Source organism: Callithrix jacchus, chromosome 13 (assembly GCF_049354715.1).
Source record: "Callithrix jacchus isolate 240 chromosome 13, calJac240_pri, whole genome shotgun sequence".
NCBI classification, from domain to species: domain Eukaryota; kingdom Metazoa; phylum Chordata; class Mammalia; order Primates; family Cebidae; genus Callithrix; species Callithrix jacchus.
The window spans coordinates 6,959,099-6,986,906 of NC_133514.1; the positions used below are offsets into that span (position 1 = coordinate 6,959,099).

At 39.6% G+C, this 27,808-nt stretch overlaps 1 protein-coding gene and 1 long non-coding RNA gene across 4 annotated transcripts in view; one reads left to right on the forward strand and one right to left on the reverse strand.

Annotated features, from left to right (window-relative positions):
• CSMD1 (CUB and Sushi multiple domains 1) overlaps positions 1–27,808 on the reverse strand; it is a 2,142,320-nt gene that overhangs the window by 1,248,944 nt on the left and 865,568 nt on the right. The gene's annotated exons all lie outside the window — the stretch shown is intronic.
• Positions 24,002–27,808, forward strand: part of LOC144578909 (uncharacterized) — a 41,425-nt gene continuing 37,618 nt past the window's right edge. The window contains exon 1 of the long non-coding RNA XR_013525427.1: positions 24,002–24,164. This is a non-coding gene — a long non-coding RNA (uncharacterized LOC144578909). The remainder of the gene's footprint in view (positions 24,165–27,808) is intronic.

The window sequence follows — 27,808 nt, forward strand, 5'->3', positions numbered from 1 at the left end:
TTATATAAATGAGAATTACCTTCTTTTCCTCTTTTAAAAATATTTGCAAATGTTTTTGAATTAGAAAACTTAAAGGATGTTAACAATGCATCTTGGTTAAGGATATAATTACATTGCACAGATATGAGTTTAGACTCGTGTAATAAAAGGCACAGATCCTTTCATTCAATAACTAAGCCATTATTACGGGTTTATACTGAGTACAGATCCTCTTTTGCAAACTGGACATCCACGGTCTAAACAGGTTTAACCGGAGCCTGTAGAGTTAGAGTTCCAATGCTCTCTTGAGGAGAACTTTATGATTCTCACCACTTTGGGGGGTAAATGCTCCAATTTGTAAGAAAGATCTGGAAAAATTTCCCAAAGATTATATACAAAAGTCTTCTTTGGGAAATATTAAGTGACTTAATCTATAGGTTACTGTATATTTTTCAGATTGAAATATATGTAGCAAACTAGGCGCATCTGGGCCTGGTCACCCTTAAACATTCTCATCTTGAATCCCATTCAGCAATTCTTTATTATTATTATTATTAGTGGAGAAAAGGTCTTGGCATGTTGCACAGGCTGGTGGCCAGCTCCTGGGCTCCAGAGACCCTCCCCTCTTGGCCTCCCAAAGAGCTGGGATTACCAGCTCACGCCACCACCTTGTCCCAGTCAGCATTTCTGAATGCTGAATTTCTCAGTTTCTTTGCTTCCTTCTCGTCCTAAGGAAGCAAGGTCAGCACTGCTTCCCTGTATGTTCTGGGTCACCGCTCAACATGTAGAGTTTTTCTGTATGAGGAACGTAAGAGCTGGGATGGCTTCCAGGAAGCAGGGCAGTTCACACCTGCTTTGAATTTCTTAGTTGAGTTTTCCAATCACGTCTTTCTCTATCCATCCCGTGGCACGTCATCAGCCCCATCCTTTGTAGGATTTACCACACTGCTTGTTGTTACCACTCTCATCTGTAGACAGGGTGCATGTTTTGTACCCTGCACTAACTAGGTATTCAGTAACAATCTGCTGGGGAGTGAACGCTTAGCAGCATCCCAGACACTTGAGGGAGGCAATTGTGTGCATTGCTCCCCACGCACTGATATAATGGCAGCTGGTGACAAACTCAGAGCCTACGTACAATAGGTCCCGTAAAAGCCAGCCTTGGACTCCACTGGCTTTCTCCCACTTTTTGATGGGGTTGTTCTTTTCTTGTGAATTTGTTTAACTTCTTTGTAGACTTTGTTTTTTTCTTTTTGAGACAGAGTTTCGCTCTTGTTATTCAGGCTGGAGTGCAATGGCGCGACCTCGGCTCACCGCAACCTCCACCTCCTGGGTTCAGGCAATTCTCCTGCCTCAGCCTCCTGAGTAGCTGGGATTACAGGCACGCACCACCATGCCCAGCTGATTTTTTGTATTTTTAGTAGAGACGGGGTTTCACCATGTTGACCAGGATGGTCTCGATCTCTTGACCTCGTGATCCACCCACCTCAGCCTCCCAAAGTGCTGGGATTACAGGCGTGAGCCACCACGCCTGGCCTAGACTCTGGTTTTTAGCCCTTTGTGAGATGGGTAGATTGCAAACATTTTTTTTCCCATTCTGTTGGTTGCCAGTTCACTCTAATGATGGTTTCTTTTGCTGTGCAGAAGCTCTTAAGTTTAATTAGATCCCATTTGTCTATTTTGGCTTTTGTTGCCCATGCTTTTAGTGTTTTAATCATGAAGTCCTTGCCTATGCCTATGCCCTGGATGGTTTTGCCTATGTTTTCTTCTAGGGTTTTTATGGTGTTAGGTCTTATGTTTAAATATTTAATCCATCTGGAGTTAATTTTTGTGTAGGGTGTAAGGAAGGAGCCCAGTTTCAGCTTTTCCACCTGCCTTCTGGAAAGTCCTACGCCTCATTTCCATACCCAACGTCATTGCCTTTGCACTCCTGCAACAACCTGTCCCTGTCTCCATTAGAGCCTCCTCCTTTGGCATTTTAACTAATCATTTATCAACCTGTTTCTGGGTAAAGACAATGACACTAATAACTGACATCAGGTTCCTAATGATATAAGCTTAGACATACTCTGGCTGAACCTCAAGTTAGGGTAAATGTTGCTGGTCCAATGGCAGACAGTGCAGGAAGCTTATAGGGTAAATGTTGCTGGTCCAATGGCAGACAGTGCAGGAAGCTTATAGGGTAAATGTTGCTGGTCCAATGGCAGACAGTGCAGGAAGCTTATAGGGTAAATGTTGCTGGTCCAATGGCAGACAGTGCAGGAAGCTTATAGGGTAAATGTTGCTGGTCCAATGGCAGACAGTGCAGGAAGCTTATAGGGTAAATGTTGCTGGTCCAATGGCAGACAGTGCAGGAAGCTTACTCTAAGTGCTGGCTCACTGGGAACCCCCTGCTTTCTCTGAAATATCCAGTATCACCATGGTCACGTTTCCGATGCAGACACTGAAGCTCGCCTAGGTTAATAACCCCCAGCATACCATGGACTTGCCATGGTAGATCAGGGCGTGAGCTAAATGTGCCGACACCAAAGCTGGGCACGTAGATACACCACCAGAAAGACTTGTCCAGTCTGGAGATGGCGGCCAAGCTTGCTGGAATTAGAGGTTGTGTGTGATCCTTCTCACAGCCTCGGAGGCGCCTGCAGCACAAACACTGGGGTGCGCAAGGTAGAAACCCACAGAAGATGCTGCCAAGCCTTGCATAGAGGCTAGGTTTTAAAACCACGGGTTCCAAGATTGTTTCCCATAGTCTGTTCTATGCACCTTTACGGTAAGGAAACATACACACAGGAGGAAGACTTTCATCTTGAAAAAATAACACAGATGGCATCTTTGATGTGCTGTGACATGCTCTGGCTGAAGCTCAAGTTAGGGTAAATAACAGTTCCTGCCAAGGTCAGCTAGGACCACTATAACCAATTGCTGTAGACTGGGCAACTGACACAGTACACATTGGCTGTTGGGAGTTCTGGAGGCTGAGACATTCAAGATGTAGGAGACCAGGTGTCTGGTCTGGTGAGGGCCTTTGTGTAGAGGGTAGCTGCTCCTGGAGCCCGCACCTGGCGGAGAGCAGAGAGCGGGAGGAGTGTGCCTTCATATCTCTTCCAGTAAAGGCACTCAGCCCACAGCGAGGGCTCCACGCTCATCACCTCCTCACCTCCCAAAGGCAGCATACCCTAATGCCACCACCCTGGAGGTTAGAATTTGAACTGGTGCTTTGGGAAAGAATGCCATGATTCAGTCCCTCATGCGGCCTTTGTCTTGTGTCCTGGGAAAGATGGCAGATGGCTGGGAGACACAGCCTGCCTTCCCTTCCCAGCATAGTTCACCATCATCTGAATTTTTCAGATGACCTAACTTCACATGTAATTTGGCATTTTATTTCATATTAACTTTTCTTTTTGATAAGGGGAATGGAGTTTCACTCTTGCTGCCCAAGCAGGAGTGCAGTGGCACGATCTCAGCTCACTGCAACCTCCACCTCCCAGGTTCAGCTAATTCTCCTGCCTCAGCCTCCCAAGTAGCTGGAGTTACAGTCATGTGCCACCACACCCACCTAACTTTCATATTTTTAGTAGAGACAGGGTTTTGCCATGTTGGTCAGGCTGGTCTCAAATTCCTGACCTGAGGTGATCTGTTCACTGCGACTTCCCAAAGTGCTGGCCTTACAGGTGTCAGCCACCATGCGCCCGGCCCATAATAACTTTTTATATTCCTAAAGTAAAGGTAAGCTTTCCCATATTCACTAACGATTTTAAAACCATCAGTGCAGTTCACATTTCTAAAAAGATACCATTTGATATAATAAAAATAATACACCTTAGGTGATAACTTCCATAGCTCTGAGAAATGTTTTGAATGGCATTTCTAAATAAGTGCCAATAAAAGAAAATACTCAAATATATTTGAAGGATCACTGTATCTGGAATCCTGACTATAAATACTCAAGGAACTACCATTTCAATACTAACAAAAAAAGAATTTAACTCTAAGTACAGATCAAAATCCGAACTAGATTTACGCTAAAAGGGAAATGAGCAATTCGTCCTTCTGTCTGCCGAATCATCCCAGCTCCAGACCTGAAGAATGGAGACACGAAGGGCTCCGCTGAAGGTAGAAATGACGCTGAGCGAGGCTGAGCTCCAACAGAAACACCTTCCAAATATCCTCCACGCCAAGCAGCCAGCCAGGACTTTCGGGATGTGTTGTAGCTGCTTCAGAGAAGGTCAATGGAGAATTTGCTACTAAAATACCCTTTAATTGATCCATTCTCTTTATAAATTAAACGTGTAACAATTATTTTTAAGCTGAACTAGGTCCACCCTAATGTTCAGTAATCTGCCTCTTGGCGTTTTGTTAAATTGCAAACCATGGGAAATTCTGTGATGTGGTGCCCACAGTTCAGCCCCGTCACTGAGAAGTCACAGAGGCTAATGGATGCACTTAAAATGTCCTCAACACTGACCTTACAAGGCACGTGTTGCTGTGGGTGAAGAAGTTAATGTAAGTAAAATGAACTTTTTTTTATTTTTAAGGGAGTATACTTTCCAGATTATGTGTTTGAAGGAATAAATAGTGCTATCTGAGGATGGAGAATAATCTGTGTATGTCCTGAGGCATCTGACTTGTAGTAACAGGATCGGCACTGTGGAAAAAGGGCCATGTCTCCATCACGTACCTTCCTCCAGCCTGCCCTCCGTTTCCCCAGAGGTAGAAGTGTCCAAGCTTCCTCCCTTCCCTGCTAGGAAGGACATCTCTGCATCCCCAATCGGGGCTGTTCTAACTCAGTGTCTGCAGCTGGCTTCTGTGCCTGGCTGCCTTTGGAAGTAATGTGGACTCTCTTATCTTTGCAGGGCAGGCTTTGGATAACTTCGGCGCCTTTTACCAGTGCTTAGAGCTTCAGCTAAGAGAATTATTCAAAACAGAGATATCTTCTAGAAGGCAGAGTTTCTCTTTCCGTTCTTCTAAGGGTAATGAATAAACATGACTCTGCTGAAGGATTCATAACTCAGATACAGGTAAAACAAGCAAATAAGCCAAACAACAAGCATTAACTGCAATTCCAATCTTTTTCTAGTTTTCCCAATTGTTAGGGTGCAGATAAGGAGTGGCTAGCACTTGGTTTAGAACTTGAGGGTGTGCAAGAGTAGATCCAGAATGCAGATTAAAAAGGAATTTCAAAGACCAACCTATTTTATCTAAAAAGATAATTTAAATGTGCAGTTTATGCACTTGCAGGGATTTTGGGAGAAGAGAGGGAGGGATAGAATAACTTTACCAATATGGCATATAAATACAAAAAAGGTCCTGCTGAGAGAAATGTGTAATAAATTACAGTGAGAACAGTGTTTAACATCGTCCCTCTCCTGTGCTTTAATTACACGCTGCAACTTGCAGACTTTCAGTAAAAGTCTTCCAGATACAGACCTTAGAAATCATTTTGGCAAAATAATGCAAGAGGAATTGTTTCCCATATGGGGAGGTAAAATAATGGTTGAGGAGCCCACAGCTAAGTTTAGGGGTGGTTGCACCTCTTACTCAGCAGAAGAGAATAGGACCCAAGTTCACCAAATTCGTTAGATGAGTCAGTCTTGGAGACGAAAGGAATTCATGCGAAGTCCTTCCTGTTACCATCACCTCTCCTTGTAATATCCAGTACAAACACGGTGAAGTTTACTGTGAAGGCTGAAATATTCAGACAACTTTGGACCGCGCATGTTTAAATCATTTGCTTTGTTAAACATCCTATGGTCAGTGCTACAGGAAGTAAATCACGTATTTACAGTGAGACATTGAGTACAATTCAGTTTCTAGATCGTGCTAAACAAGCAAAATATTCTCTAAAAATCAAAATGGAAAATTCTGACATTTATAATTGTCGTAAGATGTTGAATCATCCATAGCTAGTTTAACAAACAGATCATGCAGAAGATAGCCAAATGGAAGATTCTGGTAGTGAAGTTTATCGTGGAGTTAAACTATAATATTGAATTTACATGGGGAATTAAGATGTCATCGTTGTCAGATATGTTTCTCAGTTTCTCATGCATCGTGATACGTAGTTTCACTTATTTGTTACCAAGAATCTGTGGCATCGTTTTCATTATCTGCACATTACAGGTGAAGAAAATCTAATTGATTTGCTCAGGTTCACACAGATAAATTAATAAAAGATAAATGCTACAGGAGAATTGTAGTGTAAAAAAGTCATGATTTTTGCTTCCCGATCCTGGGTTTCTCCTAGTGCCACATTTCTTCTACAAATGCTGCTTTTACATGAAAAATTTGTTTGAAGTGTTTTTTTTAACATATAATACTAATCAAGTGTATTTCCATGTATCTTTTCTGTTGCAGGCACCCATTAAATATTAGAGGGCAGAGAAGTCCACTTGTCTACTAGCAGCAATAAGTTTTGCCTGCATATAGTCAGTTGGAGGTGTAAGCAATTGGAATCCTTTCAGCTTCCTGTCTGCTAGGCAGTCATTTAAATGCAATCAATGTGTTTAGCTTGGTACTTTCATTTGACTTAGTTTTAATTATTTTTCCTTTATTAAGAATTTTCCCAATGTCCAGATTTATATGATTAGTATGCAGATTTTTTATACAAAAATATGAGCAATAATTGTTTTAAACTGGATAATCTATAAAGTTGTAGATAACGTAGTTCTTACACTTTTGGAGAAGAAGAAACACCATATACTTTCAAGATTATTCCCCCTTTTAAAAAGAGAATGTTTTATGACATTATTACATTAATATGATGGTTAAAAAACGACTTCCAGTTATAAATCAGCTTTTTGAATTGAATAGTGACGGGAGTCAGGTAGACATATAAGCAGGAATGCTTATGTACTCATCCCTTTAACATCCTTTACTTAGGCCAGGCACAATGGCTCACGCCTGTAATTCTAGAACTTTGGAAGGCTGAGGCAAACGGATTGCTTAAGCCCAGGAGTTTGAGCCCAGGAGTCTGGGAAACACTGCAAACCCTGTCTCTACAAAGAGATAAAAAAAAAAAAAAAATTACCCAGGAATGATGGTGCACACTTGTGGTCCCAACTCCTCCTTGGGAGGCTTATGTGGGAAGACGGTTTGAGCCTGGGAGATCAAGGCTACAATGTGCTATGACTGTACGGCTGTACTGCAACCTGAGCCGGAGAGTGAGACCATGTCTCAAAAAAGAAAAAAAGAAGTTCTCTGAATATATATACACACACATATTATATATATAATCAAATACATATGCACACATTTTTATGGGAAAATATATGTGCAGGCGCACACACACACACACACACACACACATATATATATATTCTCTACTCTCTCACCACACACACACACACACACAAATACACACATATATATAACACTAATCAAGTATATTTCCGTTGCAGGCACACATTAAATATTAGAGGGTAGAGAATGCCACTTGTCTATTAGCAGCAATAAGTTTTGCCTGCATGAAATCAGCTGGAGATATAAGCAGTTAGAATCCTTTCTGCTTGTCATCTGCTAGGCAGTCAGATTTAATGCAATCAATGTGTTTAGCTTGGTAATTTCATTTGACTTTGCTTTAATTTTTTAAATTTTTTTCTTTGTTTAATAATACATAGATTATTGAAGCAAAAATTAAAAAATTAAATTACAAAATGTTTAAATTTTTTATTTAAATTTAAAAAAGTTTTTGCTTTAATTATATATATTTAAATACGTATTTAATTATATATATATAATTACATATATATAATTAAATACGTATTTAATTAAATATATGTAATTATATATATACAATTTTACACCCATGATAGGAGATCTATAACCTCAGATGCCACATCTCCTCAGGAAGAGTAATATGGAGGTTAGTGTAGTGAGAGTAGAGAATGTGTGTGTGTGTGTGTGTGTGCACGCGCGCATGTATATACGATGGAGAAATAATGAGAAATTAACATCGAACTAAACTTAAGATTTTTCTCAAAAACATTATGAAAAGTATATATTCTATCCTCTTCTCAACAATTTAGAAATGATATTTCTCTTCATTTTTCTGCTATGACAAAGTGAACAAATCCTGTAGCAAATGTATACCATCTATTACAATTGTAAAGTGACTTGTAACATCTTACTATCAGTTTTTGAAGGGGGTATGATTTGTTTCTGAAATGTAATTAACATAGCCATAAAGGAAAATGGCAATATTGTATTGAATACTGGATCTTGACTGTGGTGATCATGATGGAAATAAGATAAACAGAGTCCAGGTCCTGTTTTGCCACTAACTCACCAAGTCCCCTGAGGGGAGCCAGAGTGTGTGCCAGAAATGATACTTGCCATAATAGAGAGTGTGCGAGCTTGATTCAGTCAATCTCTAGGCTGTTCTCACTCCTGACATTACTTCTTTTTGCGAACTTGACCTTGTCTCTCTACATTCTGGAAGGCGACAGTGTAAGATGCCGCAGCTCCAGGTTCCCTGGCCTCCTTCATGCTGCTGCCTGTGCCCGGCGCTCACCAGGCTAGCCAGTGGCTACAGTTCTGCAGCTATGCTTCCCAGTCTTTCTCACATTTGTGCTCAAAATTATTGAATTACAAAGCACCGGCTGGTCCCTCATGAGCAGCGGCCTCCGTGCAATCACGGGGAATGCCGCATTCCTTCACAGGGTGCCCTGAGATGTCCTTGCTCTGTTTCCTATTTCCACCTTGCAAGGCAGTTGACATTCTGTATTTTGTCATAAATTGACTGCCTGAAATTTCCACTTCCATCCATCTGGCGTCCCACAGATATAAGAACCTATGCATTGGGCACGATTTCAGTGTGGTGACCCTGTGCTCCAAAACCCTTTGTCAGGGGACACATCGTTTTTATAGTTTTGTGTCTGAAACAAAAAAAATGATGGAATACCACATACAAGTTACGACTGTAGCTATGTGACTTTCCTGACTCACAGTGGCACACTGACATCTCAGATTCCATCATCCAACCCAGCCAACGAGGCACTGTGGATCCTGCTTCTGAGTGTTTTCTGCATCACTGACAGCAAGTTACTGAAAAGGCAGAGTCCAATGATAGCTTTCAATCCTCAGTTTGCACCAAATTTTCAGCTTGCTGCCACCTTTCTTTCTCCTAAGCAGGTAATAAACAAATTAGAATAAACACTGAAAATACAGCAAAGAATTGGGAGTCTGGCTTCACAATTTGCTATGTCTCAGGGTGAGTTATACAATTTTACACCATGATAGATCTATAACCTCAGATGCCACATCTACCCAGGAAGAGTGATAGCAAGGTTACTGGAAGCGTACAATGAAATAAAGTTTCTTGCAAATGATAATGCTCAACAACAACAAAAAATAAGCCATTTCCCCTCTCAGCTTCCTATTTAAGTTAAAAGGACAGAGTCCGGGAGTACTCAGCCAAGCAAAAGTCCATGTTTTGTGGCATATGTTTCTATTCTATTGTATAAGCACAGACAAAGGCATTTAGCAGATGTTATCTGATTGCCTCAAAGAGCATAACATCAACAGTTATCTGAGGAACGAGAATGGTTTACCAGAAGTTCAAAACTGTGTGCAGACAAGAGCCCCTGTGGAGAAAGAGCAGAAGCCAGGAAACTGCTTCCCAAGCTGTGAGCTTGGCCAGCAGAAGAGGTCTTTGGTAACAGAAATGCATGAGCCTACAAAAAGCTCTAAGTAAAAAGTTTTAAAAAAGGAATTATATTATTTTTCTTTAATTGATAACCTGAGAAGTCCCATTAAAAAAGGTACAGGGGAAAGCAATAATGTGTATAGACCTACCTTATATAACTAAGACTAGTACCCCTGGAAGGCATCACTGATCATTGAGAAGAGTAGAGAAAGTTTGCACGTTGGAAAGAGAGGCACAATTATAAGTCAGTCAAAGCTTTCTGGTTAATGATACCTATGTTTGTTGAAGTCACCCATTTGTCTAAATTCCAAGTCTATTGACAATAATACAAAATGTTATATTGAAAATTAAGTGGGCTACCCTAATGGTACTCTAGAAACATGACTGCGAGTTTCTGCAATGATAAACCTCATCACAGAACCTAACGCAGCTACAGGATTTGTCCTGGTCCAGACCATCTTTGTAAGCACTTTGAACTCATGCAATGCTTACGGTGGCTTACGGTGGCCACATGAAGCACATGTACCATTGTCCCCATGTTACAGATGAGATAAAAGAGGCACTGACTGTTTAAATAATTTGCCCAGTGCTGTCCAGTATGCGATTCGTAATGGAGCCAGATGAGTAGCCAGATGACTAGGTCAAACAAATGTTGAAAAGTGGCAGCAGAGGGGTGAGTAAGTCTGGGTCTCAATTACGGGTTGGAGCAGCCAGATCTGCGTTTGGGTCTCACTTTAGAGTGTCACCTGCCTGACTCCCACAGGGTAAACAGCTACACGGCTTCTAACGCTCTGCTGTAATCACATCGCTTTCACTTCACACCTCAGAACTTGCCTCGATCTGGCAGAAATCTTGTTTGATATGTGTTTTCTTCTAGTTAAAAAGGGGAAAGTATCTTTCTTAAATGCAAAATGTAAATTGTTAAAAAAATGAAATCTTAGGCCGTGTCTTAGAGTGAATGTCCTTATCTTTGAATTGTGAGTCATTTTTTTGTGACAGAGACAAGATTTGACTTTTTATCACTTTTGGTTTGCTGATGACATAATATACATGCAAAGTCATGTGAAGGATTTGAAGCGAAGTTCTGATCAACAGTGTTCTACTTCATCAAATCACAACACAAACATTCCTCTGTGTCAGCTTCGGCCAATGATGCCTGGATCTTTGTATTAAGAGCCACAAAGGGGAACACACAAAGCTGGAAAGTAAATGAAATCCTCTTAAATAGGGCAGCATGAAACAACGAGGAAGTGCCATCTTATAAGCCTCTCTGTTCCCAATAACTGCAGGAACGAGCTTGTGAGAAACGCACAACCCAGAAGCTCTGCAACTGCACATTTTAATCATCGAGTCACCAAAGTCTGCTGATAAACATCACAAAAGCCCTAATGGAGTCAGAGACCCGGTGGCCCAGTTCCTCAGATGAGCCCGAGATTCCTGGAGAAATGGAATTGGAATCGGGCTAGCTGGAATTATCAGAGCATGATAATCACCAGATCCTGACATTAAGAGTCCCTCCGGCTCATACCACCCAGAGGCAATTCATTGTGTGAGAAGGGTGGCAGGAAGGTTTCCTATCTGGACTGGTATCACTGTAATATCCTTGGAGTGGCACCAAAATCTTTGCTTTTACTAACTTTTCAATTATGGCTCAATAGTTGATGGGCTTGAAAATGCTTTCTCCTTTTCAATAAAGGCTCTGAATGGCCATGCAAAGTTTACGTTCTCTCTGGTTTTGAAAAAACTTGATTGAGTGCAAAAGCCAACAGCAAGTCCATAAAATTTCTCCGTGAGTCTTTGTACTGACTCGAGAAAGAAAGGACGAACATATTATTGGTGCTAACTATTTTATGGAGCATTTTTATCCCATTCAAACTATTTATCTTCCCTATGTGTAATAAAGTACTTTTCTCTTGTCTTATTAATTTCAAATTCTAAAAAATCACTTCTATCAACATACCAAAAGCATTCACTTAGTGAGAATATTAAAAACAATGGGAAATAGTAGTATTTGCTGCTTTATGGTACCAGGTAACCATCTGCTTGTGGTTTAAGATAATTTTCTGTACTGTCAAGGGCCCGGGAAGAGACTATGTGCAGTTGGCAGCCTGGCCAGTGACTGCTCCAACCTTTGATAAGGAAATCTAGACAGTGCGGCGCTTTGGAAAGAGCCCCAGTTACGGATCCAAGCAGCCAGTGCTATGAACACAACCCCGCGGAGACTTTTACTGTATCTGAGCTTCAGTCTCCTCATACATAAAATGCAGTGGATTTTTCCTACTTCTCCGGACATTTGTGAGGGTTATGGAACTTTATCAGAGCAACTTTACAACTGCTTGGCGGATGACACATACATCCCAGATGATATTAAGTAGGGGTGGTGGCTGGGCATCGAGGGGCAGGTTCTGCACATGAGGAACCTATAGAGTAGAACAGGGACGGACACGCCACGGCCAATGTCACAGATCTCACTGCCTGTCTTGGGGAAACCCTAAGAATGTATTTCATATTTTCAAGTGGAAGGAGCAACACCAGAAGATTCTGTGACACGTGATGACGTATGACATTCACATTTCGGTGGCCACAGAAGGAGTTTAAAAGAACACAGCAAAGGCCATTCGTTTACGTCCTGGTCTGAGCCTAGTTTGGTGCTGCAGCTGCAGAGCTGAGTCGCTGCACCAGCAACTCAGGGTGGGCAGAGCCCAAGATATTTACCAACATGCCCTTTGCAGAAACTGTTTATTGAGTCCAGCTCAAAGGCCGAAAGGAAAACTTTTCCTAGAGGCACCAGTAACCAAAACAGTTTCTACCCAGATACGTACATTTTCAAAAAAATTTTCATTCTGTTTTTCCCCTGCCTCCTTCTCTCCCTCCCTCACTTCCTTCCTTTCTTGTTTCTGAGTAGCTGGAGGAAGAGGTTCAAAGAACTGGTTAAAGCAGGTCTAGCTACTTGCAGTCAACGACTTGGTTCTCATTCCCCCAGTATTCCTAAGGCCCTCTGCAAGTCATGTAACAAGTGGAATCTTTCATGAAGAGTTTTCAGAGCAACTCAGACCTCTGATATCTGGGCATGGAGTGAGGGCATCCCTTCACGGCCCCCACCTTGCATGGGTCTGCACAGTTATCCCTCTGGCCCTCCTATTTCTAGGAGTCAGGACCAGGGCTGACCTGCCTGGCCCAGCATTCGGCACTGGGTGAACTTGCCCAGTGCCTTGACCAAACTTTAGTCAGTCTCTTATCCACCCCACAGGACAACAGGATGCTTATCTTGGGCTGCCCCTGAGTTTAAGGAAGCTCTAATGTGCGGAAAATCTTTTAGCTACCCATGCCAAGATTGGCCAACTATTATCAGGACCGTTTCCTGCTCAACTGCCCCCATAGACTGAAGCAATGCCCACTCGAGCTCCTCCTATCCCTGCTTCCCAACCCCAATAAAAAAAAGCCTTTTTCTTTTTATTTCCTGTTTAAGCTTCAGATCTCTGCAGCCCCTGAGGTCAGACTATTCACCCTATGACCTTCATAATTTTTAGTGAAGTCTCTCCTTCTCTAAATCCAGACTTGTATTTATTTTGGTATCACTGATGCCAAGAGGGAGAATCATGACCCATGCTGGCTCTGCAGACATAGGGAAGACTAAGCAACCGAAGCATATGCTAAGCCCTTGGAGAAAGGATGCAGACATCACTATTCCAAAAGATATTGCCAAAAAGTACCCAAGGAAATAATAATATTAATACAGCTGCCAGGTTGTGTCCTAGGCTCACTATGACAGAAGAATCCTCTTTTCTCTCCTTGTTTCTATGGCCCAGAAACAGTAATTTTCACACTGGCACTGGCAGTGGTAGTGGAAAGGCAATGGCAGTAATAGGTATTATGGGTCAGCAGCTATTCCTAAGCCACTCCATTCAGTCCTCATCATAACCCTATGAAAACTACCGTTATCTTCACTAGACCGATGGGAACACTGAAGTGTTGGGTATTTAGAACTTTCCCAAGTTTATCACAAGGGGTGACCGAGAATCCAAGAATAGAAAGTTGGTTTTCAGAATCTGAAATCTCAAGCTCTGAGTATACCACTGTTTGCAGCTGAAAGGAAAGATTATCTTTATGCAATTCTTTATTGATCCATAACAGTGGCATGTTTTACTCTTTGGGATAGCATTTAGTGTAAGTTTAATTTGTGCCTAAAATATTTTAAAAGCTAAATTATTAGCATTCAAATGGAGGAAACATTTTTTAAATTGTGATTCAGTAATCCCACTAAGGGGTATCTATCCAGAGGAAAGAAGTCATTATACCAAAAAGACACTGGCACATGCATGTTTATAGCAGCACAATTTGCTAGTGCAAAAATGTGTCCATCAACCAACAAGTGGAGAGAGAAACTGTGGTATATATATAATGGAATACTACTCAGCTATTAAAAAGAATGAATTAATGGCATTCATAGCAACTGGGATGGGATTAGAAATCATTAATCTAAGTGAACTAACTCAGGAATGGAAAACTAAAGACCGTATGTTCTCACTCATAAGTGCAAGCTAAACTATGAGAATGCAAAGGCATAAGAATGACACAAAAGACTTTGGGGTCTCAAGGGGGAAGGGTGGGAAGGAGGTAAGGGATAAAAGGCTATAAATTGGGTTCAGTGTGTATCGCTCAGGTGATGTGTGCACCAAAATTTCAGAAATCCCCACTAAAGAATTTTCATGTAACCAAATACCACCTGTTTCCCAAAAACCTATAGAAATAGTTTTTAAAAAAGAAAAAAGCACTGAGGACCATTAAAAATTAATTTAGTTATCCCAAGTATTAACTTTGAAAATTATGATTCAGTTATTAAGATTTCAGGGGAAGTACTTATCTTTTATATAACAAAAATCTGGTTATTTTTTCTAACGTCTAACACAAAATAATCAAACATATTCTGATTTCCAAAGTAGGGAATTTAGGAAATTATCCAGCAACAAACATAAGGATCCAAATCCAACAGTGATTGAAAACAATTTTTTGTAAATAAAAATTAAGCTAACATTGGAAATTTGGTGTTATGTTGTCTTACCACTAGAAATGCAAGGAAATAGTCCAGAACAAAGAATATATTTACCCAAGAAACTAAGTGTTGGTCATGTGCCTTCATGAGGCCCAAACATGAGTTGAAAATAAGAAAATCATTTTGCTTAGGCAAGGGAAAGGGGCTTTTGAGATGATCTGAATAACCACATTTCTCATTTTGCATGAGGCTGAAGCCTGCGTTCCCACACTGCGATGCGGCCATTTCTCATTTTGCATGAGGCTGAAGCCTGCGTTCCCACACTGCCATGCGGCCATTTCTCATTTTGCATGAGGCTGAAGCCTGCGTTCCCACACTGCCATGCGGCCATTTCTCATTTTGCATGAGGCTGAAGCCTGCGTTCCCACACTGCGATGCGGCCATTTCTCATTTTGCATGAGGCTGAAGCCTGCGTTCCCACACTGTCATGTGGCCACTTGGTTTTAGCCACTCTGGAAGTCTTTGCACTTGTGTGTACACAGACACGTGGCCATGCAACAGCCTGCACTCCATGTCTTCACTCTTACTTGTGGCAAGTTGCAATTATTTCTATAAGGTGATGCTACATTTCATCTGTCACACTTGGATTAAAGCATCATTTTACCTCTGAAGGTGGTGTAGTCTAAATATCAGAAAAGAAGAAGAATAGGACCTTGAAGTTTCAAATAGTGCCTTAGGTAGTAGCTCTAAAAAGGACTCTGCTGAACAAATGGTTTAATATTACTTGAGGCCATTGCGTACCTCATCAGATATATTTACCCGCTGATATGAAAACTGTTAATTATTCTTTGCTAGTCACTTTGTCTTTTTTCTTTCAGTGTGCATTAAATCACAGCACTTCTTGAAAACTGAACAGTCCCAGATTTCCAAGAAAAAGAAATAATATAAGAGATACATTTCCAGGAAATGTAAATAATGTAAATGTAAAAAAATGTAATGTCTTGAGACATGCGATAAAAATTCAGAAGGATGAGGTACTTGCAATGTCCTACTTCCCATCTCATTTAATTCCATGAACAACCCTATAAAACAGGTACTGTTACCATCTGCATTTACATGTGAGCCTTGGAAACATTACATAACTCACCAGCTACACATAATTGATACGTAACAGTAAGTGACAGAATTAGGACTTAAATCCCATTCTTTTTGATTATAAAAATGCAGGCTTTCAGCCATAGAATTAAAGGAATCTTAGAGGTAACCTTGTTATTGCCTCTGAATTTTTTAGAAGAGAAAATTGAAACTGGAAAAAGTTGAATGGCTCACTTAAGGTCATGTAGCTGTTGAGATAAAAGAAAATGGACTAAACCCAAGCTCAGCACTGTACACCCCCTGCTACTCAACATTGTTTTGGACAGACTTAATAGACTGGTACATTTCGATCTATACCTCTTGCAAATCTAAATTTAAAATGTCAAAAGTTTAATGTGTTCTTCCAGTGTCAACAACAGCCACAAAAAATATTACAGTTTAGCAGAAAAATCTGCAATGTACCATAAGATAAGCATTTCTGCCATCATTTTTTTAGAGATTCTGGAGCCAGTTTCAAGCAATCAAATTAGATATTTTGAAATCTATAAAATAAATAAAATTTACTCATTGTTAAATAATTTCCTATGTGATGTATAACTACATTTTTCTTTGCCACAGAATTCTCGAACCTTGATTTTAGATTTTCTAATGGTTTACTAAGTCGAGACTTCATCAGTTCGTATCCGTTTCATGTAAGTATGCAGTCAGTATAGCATACAGCACGCCTTTAAAGCCACCTTCTTCATGGTGGCACTGTGCCTTTGACTAACCGTTACATATTTGCATTCGACTTTGCTAAACTAACCAATTTTCCTTAATGTCAACCTTGATGAACAAGTGAGCATTAAGGCAACATTTAAACACTAAAGCAATACACGGTTAAATGATGCTGAATTAGCAAAACCAGTGCGACATCATAATTCGTTTCTCTGCCTGCTTTGAGTAAATTTTCTTTCCAAAATTCCATATGTGTCTTTTAATTGTTGCTTTACCAGGATTCATCTAAGAAACATTGTGCAATTAAATGTAGCAGATTTTCCAATAATAAAGTTTGCTAAATAAACTCAGCAAAGTTTAATGGATTTATGTTACTACAGAAGAAAACTGCTTGTTTTTAGGATCTTGACCTTCAAATGTTTTTTGGTTTTATTTTGACAGTAATTATTTGAGGACATAGTGTAATTGATAAAACAGTAGTAATAAATGGAATAGAGGTGAATTCAAGATTGTATAAAATTTACGCCAGCCTGATGAATAGTTTGGATCCTCAAAATCTAACAAACTGACCAGAATATTGAATTTAGATATTTTAAATTTATTTTACCTAAGTTACATTGATTTTTTTAAAAACAGATTTTATATTTTAGAGCAGTTTTTTAGGTTACAAAAAAGTTGAGCAGAAGGTACAGTGATTTCTTATATAACACCTGCCCTCATACACAGAGCCTTCCCAACAATTAACGTCTCACTCCAGAGTGGTACGTTTGCTACAATCGATGAACTCACACTGGCAAATCATTATCATCCCAAACCACAGTTTACAATAGTGTTCACTCTCCGTCTTGCACATGCTATGCGTTTGAAGAAATATATAATGCTATGTGTTCACCATTACAGTATCACAATGAGTAGTTTCCCTGCCCTAAAACTTCCCTATTTATTCCCCCTTCCTCAAACTCTTGGCAACCACTGGTCATTTTACTGTGTCTATTGTTTTGCCTCTTCCAGAATGTGAAAGAGTAGGAATTACAAAGTGGGCAGCCTTTTCAGGCTGGCTTCTTTTACCTAGCAACATGCACTTAAGTTCACGTTATGTCTTTGCGTGGCTTTCTGGTTCATTTTGTTGTAGCACTGAACAATGTTCCATTGCTTGATATACCACAAGTTTATCAATTGACCCGCTGCAGTACATTTTGATTGCTTCCAGATTGTGGCAAACATGAATAAAGCTTCTAAAAACATCCCTTGGCAGGTTTTTGAATAGAAATATATTTTTAGCTCCTTTATGTAAATAACAAGACTCTCTTGCCAGACTGTATCATGAGAGAGATGTTCCGTTTTCTAAGGAACCACCCAAAGTGGCTGTTCCGTTTTGCATTCCCAGCAGCCCTGAGTGAGAACTATTTCATTCCACGTCCAAGACAGCATTTGTTATTGTAGTTGTTTTGGATGTTGGCCTATTTCTACTGTTTTGTTTTTACATTCTTATTTTAACATGTGAGTTACTTTCATTAAGTTTCTATCCTTCAAATCACAGTAAAAACCTTATTTTGTGAAATAGTTAATATCGGGTAAAGCTACAGTATAATTTGGTTTTAAATCTAAATAGATAAAACTTCCTGATTAAAGTGAAATTTTGCAAAACTCTGTTGACTATCCATATATTGCAAGTGGAGTAAAATTCAAGGAAGTAATTTTAAAGCAAAAGGTAATATACAAATGGTAAAATGTTTTATGTTGGATGTGATGATCATGATTAATTGGTAGCATTAATACTGGTAAAGTTATCATTCTGGAAATGTAATGACTTATTCAACACTGTCATTACATTTTAATTTTCTCTATCGTACCCCTTCATCTGTGATTTAAAAATCACTACTCTACCATGCAGTGAAAAGAGAAACACTGGGTTTGAATCCAGGCTTGGTTACTTGTTAGGTACTTTCAATCTATTATATAAGTTTTCAAGGCTTCTAAAATTACTTTTAGGGTGGCGATGTGGGGTTGAGGAGTAACAGTGAGAAGAGAGGATTGAAGAGGCAGAGGAACATGGTAGTAAATGTGCCATTCCCTTCTCCCCTTTATTAATAACACTCCAACCCTTACAATGTTCTTAAAGAAGACTTTTACATTGTATTATGCTTAGTCGTTTTATCGTAAAATGTAATCATTAAACTCTATGACCTTAAGGAATTAACATAGCATTTTTGAATGACAAAAGTTAAGAAATAGCCAAAATACTTGATATATACAAAAGAAGTTAGAGAAAACCAAAACGATGCTGAAAAAGTTTAACTTTCATTAATGAATACAAATAATAAATATAGAACCCATCTACATTTAAGAATATATCTAAATAGTATTCATAAAACAGTCACATACTGTACTTTTTGGAAAAAGAACACTTACACACTTAGGTAAGTGATGCTAACATTCTTAAGGGTTGCACATGACCTCTGAAACAGCTCAGCAAGCTTCCCAGAAATGAACCCCTAAACTGATCAAATGCAACCCCAGCTAATCCTCGTAATGTTCCTAGGCTAAAAGTTAGATACAAGCTGGTGTATAAGCCATGAAGCCCCCCCAAAAAAGCTCCCTGAATGTTTTCACAGCGGTAATTCCTTTAGGTTGCTTTTTGGTTTACATACCTCTGTAATCATTTGAGTCCCTTACACAAGACACAATTGAGCTTTGCGAAGAGAAGATTTTAAAACATATTGGTGAGGTGGAGGAAAGGGTCAAGTATTAAAAGTATTTAGGAGCTATGATATTTTTAAAAATCTAGTTTGATAATAGTCCTGAAAAAGAAGCGTCATTATCTGTTTGAATTGAGCAGTAGAAACTTTTTATAATTTCCGTAGAGTTTCCTAAGTTCTTGGGTGTTTTTGTCCATGACACCCGACGTTTTAGTGGGAGGGGCTGAGCAGATAGTGAAATGTAGGTGGGTCCAGATGTGTGTTTGGAGAAACTAAGAATTCATGTGCTGGTCCATGCATGACAATTATGTATCAATATTTCTGTCTCAACTGCCTAATACTATGTAAGCCATGAAGCCCCCCCCCGCCAAAAATCTTCTGCTCGGCAGTGAATATCAGCAACGCAAAGAGCTATGGACCCTCCAGGGTCGCTGCCCTTTCAAAAGGACATGGAGGTCTGTCGCAGTGACACTTAGAGCTGTTGATCCACTTGGTTAAATTCTGTGTGCCAGGTATCTCAGCTGGAGAAACGTAAACACGAGGTGTCCCACAAATGCTTTAGGACTCTAAAACAAGTCTTACTAAAAGATGCACAATTTGTAGAAAATTCGAATATATTTTGTTTGAGATGGTATCATGCTGTGCCACCCAGGCTGAGGGCAACGACACAGTCACTGCTCACCGTAGCCTTGACTGCCCAGGCTCAAGTGATCCTCCCACCTCAGCCTCCAAAGGAGCTGGGACCATGGGTACACCACCACGGCCAGTTAATTTTTATAGTTATTTGTAGAGACAGGGTCTCACTATGTTTCTGATCTTGAACTCCTTGCTCAAGAGATCACCCAACCTTGGCCTCCCAAAGTGCTAGAATTACAGGCATCAGCCACTGCACCTGGCCCAGGTATCATTTTTACTACAAGTTTAATCACTAAGCATTTCATCATTTCTTCCTGGTCACACCATGATGTGTTAGGTCTGGTCTCCAGTCACATTTTGTTACTATTATTAGATTGGTGCAAAACTACTTGTGGTTTTTGCCATGAAAGGTAAAGGCAAATTACTTTTCACCAACCAAATACATCCCTGTGTCTAGCGCAGTGTCAGATGGGTATATGCTGTATAAATTATAATTACACTTTGCTCTTCAAGGTCTCACTGTAACTAATAATAACTGAAAGAGGAATTTATTAATTTCTTCTAAATTTTCTAGTTTATTTGAGTAGAGCTGTTTATAGTACTCTCTGGTGATAGTCTGTATTTCTGTGGGATCAGTGGTGATATCCCTTTTACCATTTTTATTGTGTCTATTTGATTCTTCTCTCTTCTCTATTAGTATGTTTAGTGGTCTATTTTGTTAATCTTTTCAAAGTTTTCAATTAGCTACTGCACATCTCTTTGAATCCTCTTCTCTACCTTATTTATATGCTTACATTTTAATAACTAAATTCCAAATCCTTTATTAATTACATTCTCAATGATGAGGTCATAGAGCAGGACTGTCTAATGGAAACATAATGGGAGTACCATAACATTATTTGTAACTTGTAACAGTCTCCTTTAAGGGCAAATGCAAAATAGTCAGTTTTTATATTTCATTTAACCCAATATATCCAGAGTATTACCATATCAATATGCAATCGATGTAAAATATATAAATATACAAGTTCTTAATGAAATATTTTGTATTAATCTGTTTTATAATAGGTTTATAAAATACAATATGTATTATATACCTACTGCACATGTTATTTGGATGTAAAGTTCCCACAATTAAAGTAAAATAAATCACAGAATAATACTCAGCCATAAAACAGAATGGAGTAACATTTGCAACAACTTGGGTAAAGTCGGAAGCCATTACCCCAGGTGAAGTAACTCAGGAATGGAAAACCGAGTACTAGATATTCTCATTTATAAGTGGGAGCTAAGCTCTGAGAATGCAAAGGCATGAGAATGGTACAGTGGAATTTGGGGATGCCTGGTGAAGTGTAGGATGGGAGTGAGAGATAACAGACTATACATTGGGCACAGTGCACACTGCTCGAGTAACAGGTGCACCAAAATCTTGAAAATCACCACTAAAAAACCTAACTCGGTAACCCAAAACCACCTGTTCTCCCAAAATTATTGAAGTTAAAAATAAAAAGTAAAATATAGCCCTACCAACGTGATTAGGGTGTGTTTAATGATAAAATATTTTATACTACTTGTCTTTTTAAAATTTAAATTCATTTTAATGAAAAATAAATAAAATTTAAAATGTATTTCCTAAGTTTCAGCAGCCTCATTTCGAATGCTCAGCAGCAATGTGGGGCCAGTGGCCACCATGCCCGACAGCACATGCTGAAAGTGGTGTGCTTTCTGCCTGTCCCTGCGCTAGGTGTTTGTTAAACCTTTCTGTGTTTCTCAGGGGACTGCCAGAAAACAGCAACAAAGGGGAAAGAGAAAAATCACTTAAAGTATCTGTAGATAAATGTAAAACCCTCAAGTTCACATATAAACCCAAGATGCTACTTAGGTGACATTTTGTCTTCTACCTAATTCTGAAGTAGAAAACAAAATAATTTCTTCCAGAGGGCCTGTGTTTTGACTTGGAAAATCTAGTATTTTAGGAAAGGAGTTTCTTTAAATGGGAGAAAAGTGGTTTCTTCTTGCAGTTTGGAAAATTTGTATCTATAATAGAAAGCTGTCTTATATAAGTTAGAGGTATCTAAATAAGACTTCATGAAGGGTGCCTGGTCCTTTTTAATTTAAGTAAGAAGCTACTTTAAATGTCATAGGTTAAAGTATTCATGTAAAAGAAACGGTGATAGAAATGTTAACAACAAACTAGAATAAAATAATGGTGACTGAGAGGCTACATTAGAAATAGTACACCTGTAACATTTTCTAAAATGTATGTAGACACCTCTGATTTATACAAAATCTTGCTTGTTGCAGAAATTAACAGCAAATAATCAACCATTTAAGGACATGTGAATGGCAGAAAATAGAATATGTGGGGACAGATAAATCATCACTCTGTTTGGAAGATACACATTGGCCACATAAAAAGATATTGGTTATATGACCAGTTTAAAATGTTAATCAGGCCTGATGTTGTGGTTCATACCCGTCATTGCAGCACTTTGAGAGAACAAGGAGGGAGGATCACTTGAGTTCAGGAGTTTGAGATCAGCCTGGGCAACACAGCCAGACTCCATCCCTACTAAAATAAATCTCTCTCTCTCTCTCTCTCTCTCTCTATCTGTGTGTATACACATATATATACACACACATATACACATACACATATAAACACACACACATATATGTGTGTGTATGTGTGTGAATATATATATATATATATGTAATTAGCTCGAATGGTAGCATAAGCCTGTGCTTCCAGCTACGCAGGAGGCTGAGGCGGGAGGATCCCTTGAGACCAGGAAGTCGAGGCTGCAGTGATTCCTGATTGTGCCACTATATTCAACCTTAGTGACAGAGTGAGGCCCTTTCTCTCTCTCTCTAAAAAAAAAAAAAAAGATGAATAATCTTGATTGTAAAATCTGATTCTAATATATATTTTAAATCTATTTTATATGTTAGTAAATTACAGTATAATATATTCTTAGAAAAGTTATGTGGTGAAAGTAGAGAAAGGACATAACACTAGATTAAAATAAGTTACAGACACAGAACCCAACAGTGGGCAGATGAGAACGACAAGGAGAACAGAGGGGCTGCACAGAGACAAAAAGCCACCATTATGTGTACAAGATGAACTTCTTTCACCCGGTTTTCTACTCTGAAACATATCATTCTCATAAATTTTTTAAAAATACTGTTGTTTATTCTTTCTTAAAATACAAAGAAAGAGACCCACAATTCTCTTCGACCTCACTGGCTCCTCAAGTTAGGCTTTTTCTTTTCTTGACAACAAAACTCTGCTCCCTCCTTTCATTTTCCCTTAAACTTACTTCATCCCGGCTCTCTGCTGCCTCCAGCCCCCACCAGAGTTGCTTTGGACAGCGTGACTGATGGCATCAGGACTGCTTATCCCACGGCCAGTGCCAGGCCTTGCTCTACTCAGCAAGTACCTGATCATCTCTGCTATCCTCAAGCTGTTCTCCTCATGTTCCTCCTATCTCATCAGCTGCTCACTCTTACTCAGCTGCAGCTGCTGGTTCCTTCTTTTCTTTTCGACATCTTGCTGTCTTTTCCTACCTCTAAGCCTCTTGGCTTAGTCCTCGAGCCCCTTTTCTCTGCCTCCTAAACTCACCGGTGGTGGTGCCCAGCCTCACGGTGTAAACACCGCCGCTACAGTTTCAGAATCTTAACACTGTGTACCTCGCCAACACGTCACTGAACGAAGTCCAGCAGTGTTCTCACCACTGCACACAGATGCCCGATGGGTGCCTCCATCCTCCCGTGCTTAAAGGGCAACTTCTGATCCTTCCTCTAAGGACGGTCCTCTGATGGGTCTTCTTCCATCTACATACATGACAACTGCATTTTCCAGCTCCTCAGGCCAGAAGACAGGAGCCATGATACATACCCAGCTTTTTCTCACATCCCGCTGGTTTTCTTCAAAATATCCAAATCGGACTCATTCTGGCCAGTTCTGCTGAGGCCTTGTTGCCATTCGCTCTCCTTTAGATGAAATGGCAGCCCCCAAACTGATGTTGCTTTTTTCATATTTTGCTATTCTCAACACAGGCATTAGAGGAATCTTATGACTTGTAAGATAAATTGCATCAGTCCTCTCCCTGGAACCTTCCAGAGCCTTCCCAACTCGCTTGGAGTGAAAGCCAATGTCCTTCTGATGCCCCGGAAGTGGGCTCCGGCACTTCCGCTTCCAGGTTCCGTGCTTTCCCCGCCCTGCTCTGGTCACATGACTTCCCTTGCTGCTCTCGGGACGCCATGCAAGCCAACGCCTGAGCACACTTCTGGGGGGCTGTCCTCCCTGTGCATGGCTTGGTCCCTACCCCATCCTCACTTTTGTTGGTTCAAATGCCTCCTTCTCACTGAGGACATATCATGGACTGCCTATTTAAAGGTAAATGTTTCTTCCTTCTAACGGCAGCACTATCTGTGTTTTCTGAATTATTTCTATAGCATCCATCATCGTTTATGATATTATGTAATTTGCTTGTACTTTCTATGAGTATCTCTTTCCACTATTATTATAGAGCGTAACCCAGAAGAGATTTTTGCATGTATGTGTGTTTTCCTCAATACTGTATCCTGTGTGCATAGAAGAGTGTTAGAGCTGAAGAGCTTGTAAAATGAATACGAGATTAAATAATTATTTGAATATTCAAAACCTCTGTCAGATTAAAAGAAGTTACACAGAACACAAAAGAGGACAGATGAGTACCTGTAGGTGAATCAAACGTGAATCACCTACAGTAAGGACTTATAGGTGAATCAAAGATTAAGAATATGTATCACTAACTTTTTTTTCTCCCTCCAGCGGCTTGTCTTGTAAAAGTTACCCAAATCTCCTTGTTGCTAAGAGTGAAGGACCTGTAACAGTCGACCCATTTCTCGCTGTGGGACTAACTGTTATCCCCTCTTCTCTCTCTCTAGCCCTTTTTATTTTCTTCAACTACTCCTTTGCCTTGGCTAGAGTCTATGAATCTATGCAATTTGCATCTCAATGATATAAAAAAGATATTCTGTCTCAATTTATGCAGTTTAGTATATTCAGGCAATTAATGTTAAACTGAATTCAAGTACAACCTGTGAAAAGCATATTCATTTATACCTTGAATTTAAAATGTCAAAATACTTCCCTTTTTTCCTAATCTGTGGGTACCTCTACTTCTTTCTGACTGGAATGAGATATGTGAGATTAACGAAATGTTACTAAGTAGAGATAACGTCTGTAATCAGAGCATTAGACTATGGATCATGGACAATGCATGAAAATCTCAACAGTCCATTCTCCAATTCTGTTTCTACAAACATGCATTCTTGGTGGAAAACATTTGTTTCATTACATTCACTTAAGAGAAGTAGAGTAAGCTGGAGGAGCTGGAGTTCCGACAAAAGTACACTGATATATCTAGCATATTTTTTTCTAAATTAAACATTTCAGAAGAGGCAGCCAAGGGACATAGAATTTCAAAGGATTCTGCTTGAGGATGACATATGTACTCATCATGATCTTTTCTCATTTATAACATACCCATGAATTCCTGCAACATTTTTAGTTTTTCTTTTCCCCAAAAAATACATTCAAATCACTTTTCCCATTCACATATTCCAATGCCTGTAAAAGCTGTGTTAGGCAAATGTCATTATTCCAGGGCTGGAAATGAGAAACTGAGATTGCAAGTTCACACTCTTTAGCATGGCATAACGGCCTTCCATATGCCGAATGCACCAATCTCTCTATCCTCATCTGTTACTGCTCCCCTGCACGGTGCCTTCCAGGGTCCAGCTGTAACACCTGCACCACCTGCATTTCTGCACAAAGAGCTGAGGTTTCCACATTCCTGCTTAGAGCCCATGCTGTTAGCTTCCTCTGGATCAGACATCCATCACCATCACAGACCTGTGTCAAACCAGCCCTCTAAGGGCCAGGTCAACTGTTCACCTGTCGATGTAGGTTCCCTAACTCATTCGTTCATTTGGCATTTGTTGAAAGCAACCCTATTCCAGGCTCTTTTCCAGGTGTAAGGATTACAATTTTGAAAACAACTCCTTGCATTCCTTAAATTATTTTCTCTCCAACTTCTTATGGTATTTATTATAAGTATTTTACCCTACTAATTATTTTTCACTTTTTAATATAATCAATTTATACATGACTTATCTGCAGTCGTAAACTAAGAAATACATTAAGAACAGATGCATGTCTGGTCAGTAATTGTACTCTACAGTTTCTTTAGCTCGCACTTAACAAATGTTCAATCCATACTGGATATGGAATGATACATTGCCAAATACTATACAATTCCTTAGAGGAAGCTTCCCACTTGATTTCACTAAGCCAAATCCCAAACTTGCCTATTCTTTTCAATGCAGCTAAACTGGTAGAATATTTAGAGCTAAGTTAATTTGTTTATCCTGATATTTATGTGCCAAGCTTCTGAAATTTCCATCTTTTTATTTTATTCTTTCTTTATATCTTGGCTCACAATCCAATTTACTTGAGTAACTTCATTCATAAGAGGAATCAACTAAATCCCAGTTTAATAAAAAATGCCCATTATGTGTGATTCTCTCATTACTTACATCAAATACTTGAATGCAATTGTCTGCATGTTTTTACATAAATTATGTTTCTCACAATACTCCAGATTTTCTGTTCTTTTTTGCATAATGTAATAATCAGCATCTTTCATTTGAATATCATGGTTTAATACCACCAAAGCAGCAGATAATATTTTCAAATAAAAGGAAACAATGTACATTGCTTAACATATCTCTTTCTCAGGAGAAGGCAAATCAAGGAGAGTTTAGCATACAAATCATTTTAGTAAGTGCATGACTACCTAAAATTTGGGAAAAAAAGGCACAAGAGCAGTGTTTGTGACTTTTAATAAGAAAAATTCTGCTCTATCTAAAATAAAACACTGGACCAAGCTCAGGGGGTCAAGTCTGCACTGTAAAAAGAATGTCCGGAATGTTCTTTGCCTTCTCTTTGTGACACAGTAACCACTGGGAAGGCATGGCTATTGAGTTACGACTAGTGTGATTGAGAAAATGAAGTTTACATTTGATTAACTATAAATTAAATGAAGTTTAAATTTGATTAACTATAAATCTAAATAACCAGTGTTTCTCATGGCTCCTGTATTACACAGCATAGTCATAATTTCCCAGGCACTGTGTTACAACAGACACTATCTTATCCTCATGGTGGTGGTGGTGGTGGTGGGTGGGGAGTGGGGGGAAGCTTAAAGATCAACAGTATTCTCTAGCTATTTCTGCTTTGATTGCAGTGGAAAAGTGAGGCTCCACAAATCTAGAACTGGATGTATGGTAAGGAACATCTAAGTGAGCTCATGGGTCCCCACCCTCCTGGTATTTATGAACTCCTGTGATCCTCCCTTGCATGTGGACTGGACTCAATGTTTCATGCATATTGTTTAGATTATTGCCAAAGTGATGGGCTGTTGCTTGAGAGTAGGTTATAAAAGACTGTGGCTTCTACCTCTTTCTTGGATCCCTTTCCCAGAGGGAAGCCTGTCCCATGTCTTGAGACAGCCCCTGGAGATGTCCCTATGGAAGGGACTGAGGGCTATTCACAGCTACGTGCATGGGCATAAAAAAGAGCCCTGCCCATTCCACCAGTTGAGAGTGAGTCCCAGCAACAAGTTAACTGCAAGTTATAGAAAAACCTTAAGGGCTGAGGCAGGCAGTTAAACCATGCTCAGATTAGAAACTATGAAATAATAAACATTTGGCATTTTAGCCCCTAACATTGAGGGTAATTTGCAATTTCCCCCTTCAATTTCAAGGCAAGATTGTGTGAACCACATAGAGGAAGTAACTCTACAGTTAAACAAGCATACGGCTGCTAGACTGAGTATAATAGCTAATAAAAATACAGGACACTCAATTAAAACTGAATTTCGGATAAATAACCAATAGCTCTTTAACACAAGCTTGTCTCATTCAACATTTGTAATAATATTTTTTAAATGCTCTTTGAGTTCCAAATTGAAGTTGGGAATTTGTGTGGTATAT